At 40.1% G+C, this 8,425-nt stretch overlaps 1 long non-coding RNA gene across 1 annotated transcript; it reads left to right on the forward strand.

Moving 5' to 3' along the window:
- Positions 1-4,237: 4,237 nt before the first annotated feature.
- Positions 4,238-7,580, forward strand: LOC140846788 (uncharacterized). The gene is made up of 3 exons (XR_012126196.1): positions 4,238-4,293; positions 5,618-5,687; positions 6,682-7,580. It is a non-coding gene; the product is annotated as an uncharacterized lncRNA (long non-coding RNA).
- Positions 7,581-8,425: the final 845 nt, after the last annotated feature.

Here is an 8,425-nt window from a genome sequence, read left to right on the forward strand (position 1 = left end):
TTTTTTTTCTTCCAAGTTTTTGCCCAATTAGCTAGAAAGTTATACCCTCTTTATTCTCTTAATTGTTCCCTTTTCAAATAGTTTCATGCATATTCAACTTACAGAGTCCAAAATTAATCAGTTATTTTCAGCCTATGCCTCAAAAATGCCAAAACATTTCATTGCTTAAATTCTGAACACGCTATCTCCAGCTTACATGCCATCGCCTACTATTTTTATCTTGCTTGTTCCTCTGATTTTTACCATAAAATTAGATATTATTTAATGAAAATGTTTATTTAGATTTATGCCCCTATTTACTCATTTCTTTGCTCATCATTTATCCAACACATACTTCTATGAACACCTTCTCTAGGTCTGGGGCCCAAGAAATGGCCGACATGAAGTCTGACCTCCAGCACGTGTTAACTGTTCCTTCCTGCACCTCATATCTTAATTTTGGGGTCATTTTCCTTTTTTCTGTACATCTTGTAGAAGTTCCTTTACTGGTGGTTCATTGAATTGGTTCTTTTTGCTCTTTAGATAACCTTTTTGAGATGTAATTCACATGCCATATAATTCTCCCATTTAGCGTACAATTAAATGTATTTTAGTATATTCACAATATTTGCAGCCATCGCCCCAGTCACTTTTAAGACATTTTCAAAAAGAAAGCACATACCTGTTAGCAGTCACTCCCTGTGGACTGTAGGGAGTTGAATAATGTCCCCTTAGAATTCATGTCTCCCTGGAATCTCAGGTTAGACATATTTGGAAATAAGACCAAAGTGACTTTAAACAGTTGGGTTTTCACAAGTAATAATTTTCACCAGTTTTGCTGGGGAATGGGTCTGCAGCACTCCACACATGTCCCTCTCTATGCTCTGAAGATTCATTCTTCTTTTTAATCTGAAAATTTACCATCAATTGCGATATGTTTTTTTTCTCTTTTTGAGGGGGTGATACATAATTCTAGATTACATACAGTTATTTTTTTCTCAGCATTTATTTTTCCAGTATCTTCTTCTGGATTTTCCTGTTATTATTGAAAAGTCTTCTGGAAATGTGATTTTAATTCCTTTACACTGATGTATCTTTTCTCTCTGGAGGCTCCCCCCACCTTCTTTAAACGTTAAAAAAAGTCAGGTTTAACAAGTATAATAAACATATGATACGTCCACCCTTTGTTGGCATAAAGTTCTATGAATTTTGACAAATATAACTTAACCATCCCCACAGTCAAGATGCAGCATGTTTTTATCACCCCCCCAAAGCTCCCTGGCGCCCTCTTAGAATCACATTTCTTCCCCTGTTCCCAACTCCTGCCAAGGCTGGTCTGTCCTTATGGTTTTGCTCTTCCTGGTTATCATATAAATGGAGTCCCTCTATGTGTGACCTCCTTTGTTTAACATAATGGCTTAAGGGTCTTCCATGTTCTGTGTATTTTCTATTTGTTCCTTTCTATTGCTCAGTAGCGTCCAATCATATGGATGTATCACAAGTTGCTTTTCCACTTGTTGAAAGACATTTGAACTGTTTCCAGTTTTTGGCGACTGTGAATTAAGTTGCTATAAGTACTTACATATAGGGCTTTTGTGGATATGTATCTTAATTTCTCTTGAGTAAATAACTAGGAACAAAATTGGTGGGCCTTATGGTAAGTGTATGGTTTACCTTTCCAAGAAACTGCTAAATGCTTTCTAAAATGGTTGTACCCGTTTGCATCCCCTCCAGCAATAGGGGTGCTTTTAAGATCTTTTCTCTTTGGTTGTCTGAAGTTTCACTCTACTATGTCCACGTGTATTTTAATTTTTTTCTCAAGTTTGAGAATTTACATCTGTTACCAATGACAGGAAATTCTTAGCTATTATGTCTTCAAGACAAGACTATGATTTTTCTTCTCTTTTTCAGAACTCTCATTACATATATTTTAGGCTCTTTTGCTCTAAAATATATGTCTCTTAGCTTCTCTTTTGTATTTTTATCTGCTTTTTACTCTATGCTAAATTGTGGGCAGTTTCCTAGAACCTCGCGTTCACCGGTTTTCTTTTCAGCTCTCACCTGCTTTGCATCATCTGCTCAGTTTCTTTCTTCAGTGATTAACTTTCCTTTCCCAGAATTTCTATTAACGTTCTTTTTCAAATCTGCTCAGGGATTATTTAATGGTACTTGTTTCTTTGCACAATTTAAAATTCTGACTTTTATGCTGTTAAACATTGTACACAGTTATTTTGTACTCTGACAATAGAGCATCTCGTAGTTCCAGCGTTGGAAGCCTTCGGGGGTGTCACATCTCCCCTTTGTTTCCGTGACTCCTGTTCAGGAGGCTTCCTCCCCCAGGGGGGTCGTGCATTCTGGCTGTAAACTAGGATTTGGCGGAAGCAAATCTGTGGGAATCCTGGGAAACCTCAGATGAAGGTGTTTTCCTGCAGAGAGGATTCGCATCTGTTTAGTTTGGCTCTGGGTGGTACTGGTCGCCTGAGACCACTTTAATTTCTTGATTTGAAATTTAGTAGTTGCACAAATATTTAAATTCAAAGCCCAGATCCATGTGTAGATAAATTTAGTGATATAATTTCTCATGGGGGTTTCCTTTTTTCCCTTTTGTCTTGGTACAGATAGACTTTCTTAGTGACTCTCTTTGCTGTAAGCAGAGTGTTTGTCCTGGCTTACACTTTCACAGAGAGAAGGCCCTTTCCAGTTCCCAGATCTATGTGTGTTTGTGGGTCTCAGGTTCAGAACCCCTCAAACTACCTTTTGAGCACATGGCCTAGTATTCTGTCCCCCATGCAGCTGACTGTTGATTCTCAAACTTTACATTTATGGGGTTAGGCTGGAGGAAGGAAAAACAAGGACATGCAAACAGAAGAGAGAGATGCCATAGGGGGAGAACAGACCAGACCCCAAGGTCCGTGCCGTATATGGAAAGGGCACAGCTCTCCCTGAATTCCATCCTGATGTGCCAACTAAGACCCGGATGTCGGCCTCCTCCCTCTTGGAAGGAAAAAAGTTTCCAGTTGTCTATTATGTCACCTTTAGCCAATCATATCTCCCAAGACCCCCTAGGATAGCTTGCCCACCCCTCCCCCTCCTAACCCCTTATAAGCGCCACACCTCCCCAACCAGGCGTGACTTCTCTGGCCTCCGGCAAGAAGGCCACAGAACCTCACCCGGGGGTATTTAAATAAATTACCTGGCCCTTTGCTGCCTCTCTTTGCCTGCTTATTCCGGCTAGAATTTATCTTACATATGGTGCCGAAATGCGGGAGGAGTGTGAGCGCGAGGCCCCGACCGGCCACCGGTGGCCCCGCCCCCTCCTTCCCCACCTGGGACCTCAGCCTGCTCTCCACTGCGTGGACTATTTTCCAGTGAGTCCCTCAGTTTTCCCCGGTCAACTTCCCTTCCTAACTCCATTTCACCTGGTCCGTCTGAAATCGTAGCTACGTCCAGGGCCGGGCATTCAGCCCATCCGTTGCGAGTAGCCGGGATACCCGCCCCTGGCCCTGCGGTGGGGGAGACGACCCTCACCCAGGCTCCCAGGCCGGTTCCCCTGACTGGGGGCGCTTGGGACGCTGGGCGCTCCTCTCAGCGGGATATTTTTTGGGAAGTGGTCGCAGACGTGAGGAACCAGCCCATGAGAGCAGAGGCTCAGACCCCGCTGCGGGGTCCCATTTCTAATCTGGCTGCTCTGTTTGTCCCGGGAAGTCCGCACACGGAAGCTAGTCTTCCTGTGCTCTGAGGCCGGGCCTCAGTATCCCTTGGGCAACCAATCTCGCTGGCCCCCTGAGGGAACTTTTGATTTTAGCCTCCTCACCGGCTTAATGAATTACTGCCACCGGAGCGGAAAGTAGAATGAAATCCCACATGTGCAGGCTTTTTGGACTTTGCACTCCCGTCAAGACCTTTATGTTAAGTGTTCTACAGCTCAGGTTCTCCTGGCCCGATCTCCAGTTAAAGACTGTCAGCCTCTTATTCTGCTCAGTCCTTCCTTTTCAGATTCACCAGAAAACCTCAGTCTCTGCCTCCCTCAGCTCGCAATCCCCTCCCCGTCTCTCCACCACCATCTCTAAGTCCTTTGTCTTCACACGGGTCGCCTCCATCTTAAAGTCCTGCATTCCCAGCCATGCCGTCGTCCTGCTCTCCTCTTCCCGTGGCTGCACCACCCCCTCCCCTCTCCTTCCACCTTCACCGCCCTCTTCCCCCACCCGAACACGCCCCTCCCGCCCTCTAGTTCCAGAAGCCACAGACAAGAAGCTGAGAAGAGAGACGGCAATTGGATATCAGTAACTTAAGTCTTTGTATCGGTTTGTCTGTGTATGTTTTTATATGAAAAGTGTTGCTGACTGTAGTCGTTGTATCACAGTTTGTATGTTTGTGTGTCTAAGTGTATAAATGAAAAATATTTTATTTAAAAACAAGCGCTTGTGAAGATTGAGCATTCTAGAACTTCCAGAGAATCTAGTAAAAAATGTTAAGCATGAATGCTAATTTGAGTTTAGCTGAAGCGGGCATGTCCTTGTTGTTATCAGCTGCCTAAGTTTACCTAAAGTCTTTTAAGTCATGTTATCTGCTAAATCTTTTAAGAATAAAATGCTTAAAGGCTTCCCTTTGTCTAACATTCAGTAAAGGTTTTGTAAGTAATCTAGCATAGTTGCTAAAAATAAGTAAACAAGCCTAGCAAATAAATTTTAATAATAATACTATATTAATATATAACAGTATATATATACATATATGCAAACAGCCTGAGAATTTTTGTAGTAACCAAAATTCTTAAAGTTTGCTAAGTTATATAGACATATTCTGTGCCTAATAAGAAATTGTGCTATAACGCACATTTCCAAAAATGATAATATACATTCATAAATGTATCAATCTGAAGAATGCTAGTGTAACAGTTTACAGTAGCCTATTTTTCAGTGTTCACTGAAGGTTAAAGTAATAGTTTTAAATTCTGATCAAAACTACTTAAAGTAGTAAGGAAAACATTTCTGCATGCTAAAAAATGTCTTTTGATAAAAGAAAGTTGTAAAAAATTTGTAAAAGAATTTAATATGGTCATGCTATATAAAGTTAAAGCAAATGAGTCTCAGTATCAAGTATACAGCAAAATTAGAGTTTTGTTTTCAGTTGGAAAGTCAGTTTTCTTTAACTGTTAGTCTGCTCTTAATGTTGAAAGATTGCAAAGGGTTCTCTAATTGTTTTATTAAAACAGTTTCTTATGCTTAAAGTCTTAATGAATTGTCTGAGTATTTAAGAAAATGAGATCTTAATATTAAAAGGACTGTAAGCTAAGTGTTAACAACTATGTAACCTTCTGTATTTGTTTTTAAACTTATTATCATTCTGGTTAAATAATAAGTGTTATTTAATAACAATAATTCTATTTAGGCAAGTGCCTTAAAAACTTTTGACAACTTCCCAAGACCAAATTTAAAAAGGTATTTTTACCTCTCAATTAACTGATATTTTCCAGAGGGCCCCTGGAACATATCAGTAGAATTTCTTCTCCTCATCAAGGAAAATGTTTGACTAATTTGGCTTATTTATCTGATATATAATTACCTGCTTAATTACCTAGAAAGTACTGTCAAAGAGAATGATGCTAAACTTTGTTACTGAATGTTTTGTGTTACAGAAATATCTGAATTTCCTTATGTCAACTGTCTTACAGTAAGCTCTCATCAGATCGTTAATCACAGTCATTTGTAAGTCTTTTGCCATTTATAGTCACTGTTTTATTACTCTTAAGCTAGTAAAGAACTAGATTTCAGCAGAACAGGTATTAGTTACATAAGATTAAGTAAGCTAAAGAAGATGGTTTTGTGGCTTTTTGTTTCAAATGTTGTTGATAAAGTGTTTTAAGCTTTTTCTCTTAAGCTGACAACAGTTTAGTAAATGACTGCCTTTATAAGCAGAATTGAAACTTTATCTTTCTTTCTACCTGATCCCTCCAGAATTTAAAAACTCTCAGTAACTATTTTTATATTTCATGGCAGTATATTTATTTGCACAAGTTCAATAAGAATCTGCTTTCCTTGTAAGAGAACCAATTAAAATCACTGGTTATATTACCAAGGCTTTGACTGGAACGTCATACCTGAGAGACACATGTGTAAACTCAGATATGAACAGACGGCTTTAAGGAACTAAGATTGACTTTATAAAGCCAACAAAGCCCCTTGGAAGAACTGGCCTGGTACCTTGCTTACAGGGTTCCCAGCAGCCTGACCAGGTGAGTAAGGAAGGTCACTTCCTGGCAGGTGCAGGAACCTCAAGAAGAGAGGAATTCACCCAAATGAACAGGTACTGCAGGCACAACCTGATGGCAAGTCTGGCTTGGCTTTCTGGCCTCAAGAGGCCCTTAAAATTTCAATCTGAGATTCCTTACAAAAAATTCCAGCAAAGCATATTTAAAAGAGCCCATGTAATCAATTGCTCTTCTTGCTGCACTTATGCAAATAATCAAGCCAACTGTTAATTATTTTCTTAATCTAACTACTTCTAATAAAAATAAGGGTGATTTTAGAGAAAAGTATTGTTTCAATAATGCAGTCTTATCTATACTAAATCCCAATACTAGTCATTGAGATGTAAACTCAATCCAGAATTCCAGTCCCGCATAATAGCCTGGCTAATGCCCTTACTGGGCACCTTAATAACAGTTTGTGGTTTACTCTTAGTTGCCCCTTGTGTCCCCAGGTTCCTCCAACAGCAGCTAACCCAGATGACCCGGGTCGCCACCAACCAGATGTTACTTCACTGTTACGCACCTCCTCCCACTGGACCCCCTCTTTCAGCCTAATACCAGCCTCAAACCCCCATGACGCCCCTTGTCAGCCAGAAGTAGCCAGATTGAGTCATCGCCCATTATGACCAAAAGCCTGGAATGTTAGGCTGGAGGAAGGAAAAACAAGGACATGCAAACAGAACAGAGAGATGCCATAGGGGGAGAACAGACCAGACCCCAAAGTCCATGCTGTATATGGAAAGGGCACAGCTCTCCCTGAATTCCATCCTGATGTGCCAACTGGGACCCGGATGTCAGCCTCCTCCCTCTTGGAAGGAAAAAAGTTTCTAGTTGACTATTATGTCACCTTTAGCCAATCATACCTCCTCTCAACACCCCCACTCCTCCCCCTCCTAACCCCTTATAAGCGCCCCACCTCCCTAACTGGGAGTGACTTCTCTGGCCTCAGGCAAGAAGGCCATAGAACCTCACCCGGGGGTATTTAAATAAATTACCTGGCCCTTTGCTGCCTCTCTTTGCCTGCTTATTCCGGCTAGAATTTATCTTACATATGGAATTAGCATTTGCCCTCAGGGAAGCCCTAGTTCTGTTCATATTTTAACTCTGGTTTCAGAAACCTGTGTATTTTCTTTTCTGGGATATGGGGGTGCCATGAGAATTTCTTTCTGTTTTCAGAAAGTAGCAATGCATTTAAAAAGAATGGTAATTAATCCAGTATGTGGGTATTTTTCAATGAGATGACTTTTTAGACTACCTAGATAGTTATACTGTAAATAGAAAGTCTACAACTTATACATTTAGATGTTTTGCATGTTTAGGGTATTTCAAATTCATGTTAATCCTGCTATAACATTATTAGTCTTATCTCCTTGTGCAAATATTTATATACTTTCTCTAGGCTATATGACTAAGAGCAAGATTGCTGGAGCCTAGGAATGATATGTCAGCCTCATGAGACATTTCCAAATTGGGCTCCAGAATGCTTGTGACATGTTATCAGCGACAAGTTAGGAATTTCTGCTGCTCCACTTTGTTGTCAACACTTGGTGCCAGCAAATGAATTTTTTACCTTTCGGATGGGTAAGAAATAGTACCAGCCTCTTCTTTAAATTTGCATCATCTTGATAACCAATAACTGAGCATCTGTTCATGTTTATCTGTCATGTGGAATTCCTTTTTGGATGTTGACAGTTTATAACATATCCTTTGCTCAGTTTATATAGAGTTGTCTTTCATTGACTTATTAGTCATCTTTATATATCCCTTTTCAGTTATTTTCAAAATATCTTTTTCCCTTCTGTGTCATTCCACTTTGTTTAATATACCCAAGAGATTAATCAGTCTTTTCCTTTGTGGTTTTTGCTTTTGGGTTTTGTTTATGGATTTCTTCCTAACTCTGAAGTAAAAAATACATCTTCCTGTTTTCTCTTAACACCTGTTCTTATATACTTACTGACGTAAACATCTTAGACCTTAGAGATCTCTGACTTAAATTCTCCTCTCCTTCCCCAAGTTTGTACTAAGTTAGGAGAAACCATTTTATTTTGGGGGTGGGGACAGGTATCAGGATGGTTGACAAATGTAGCTCATGGGCCATTTGTCATTTGGAAAATGAATTTTACCCTCTGAGCCTCAGCTCAAAACCCCTCTCCTCTGTAAAGTCTTTACTACTCCAATGGAATTCAACATGAGCAT

This window comes from Manis javanica, chromosome 16, assembly GCF_040802235.1.
Source record: "Manis javanica isolate MJ-LG chromosome 16, MJ_LKY, whole genome shotgun sequence".
Lineage (NCBI taxonomy): Eukaryota > Metazoa > Chordata > Mammalia > Pholidota > Manidae > Manis > Manis javanica.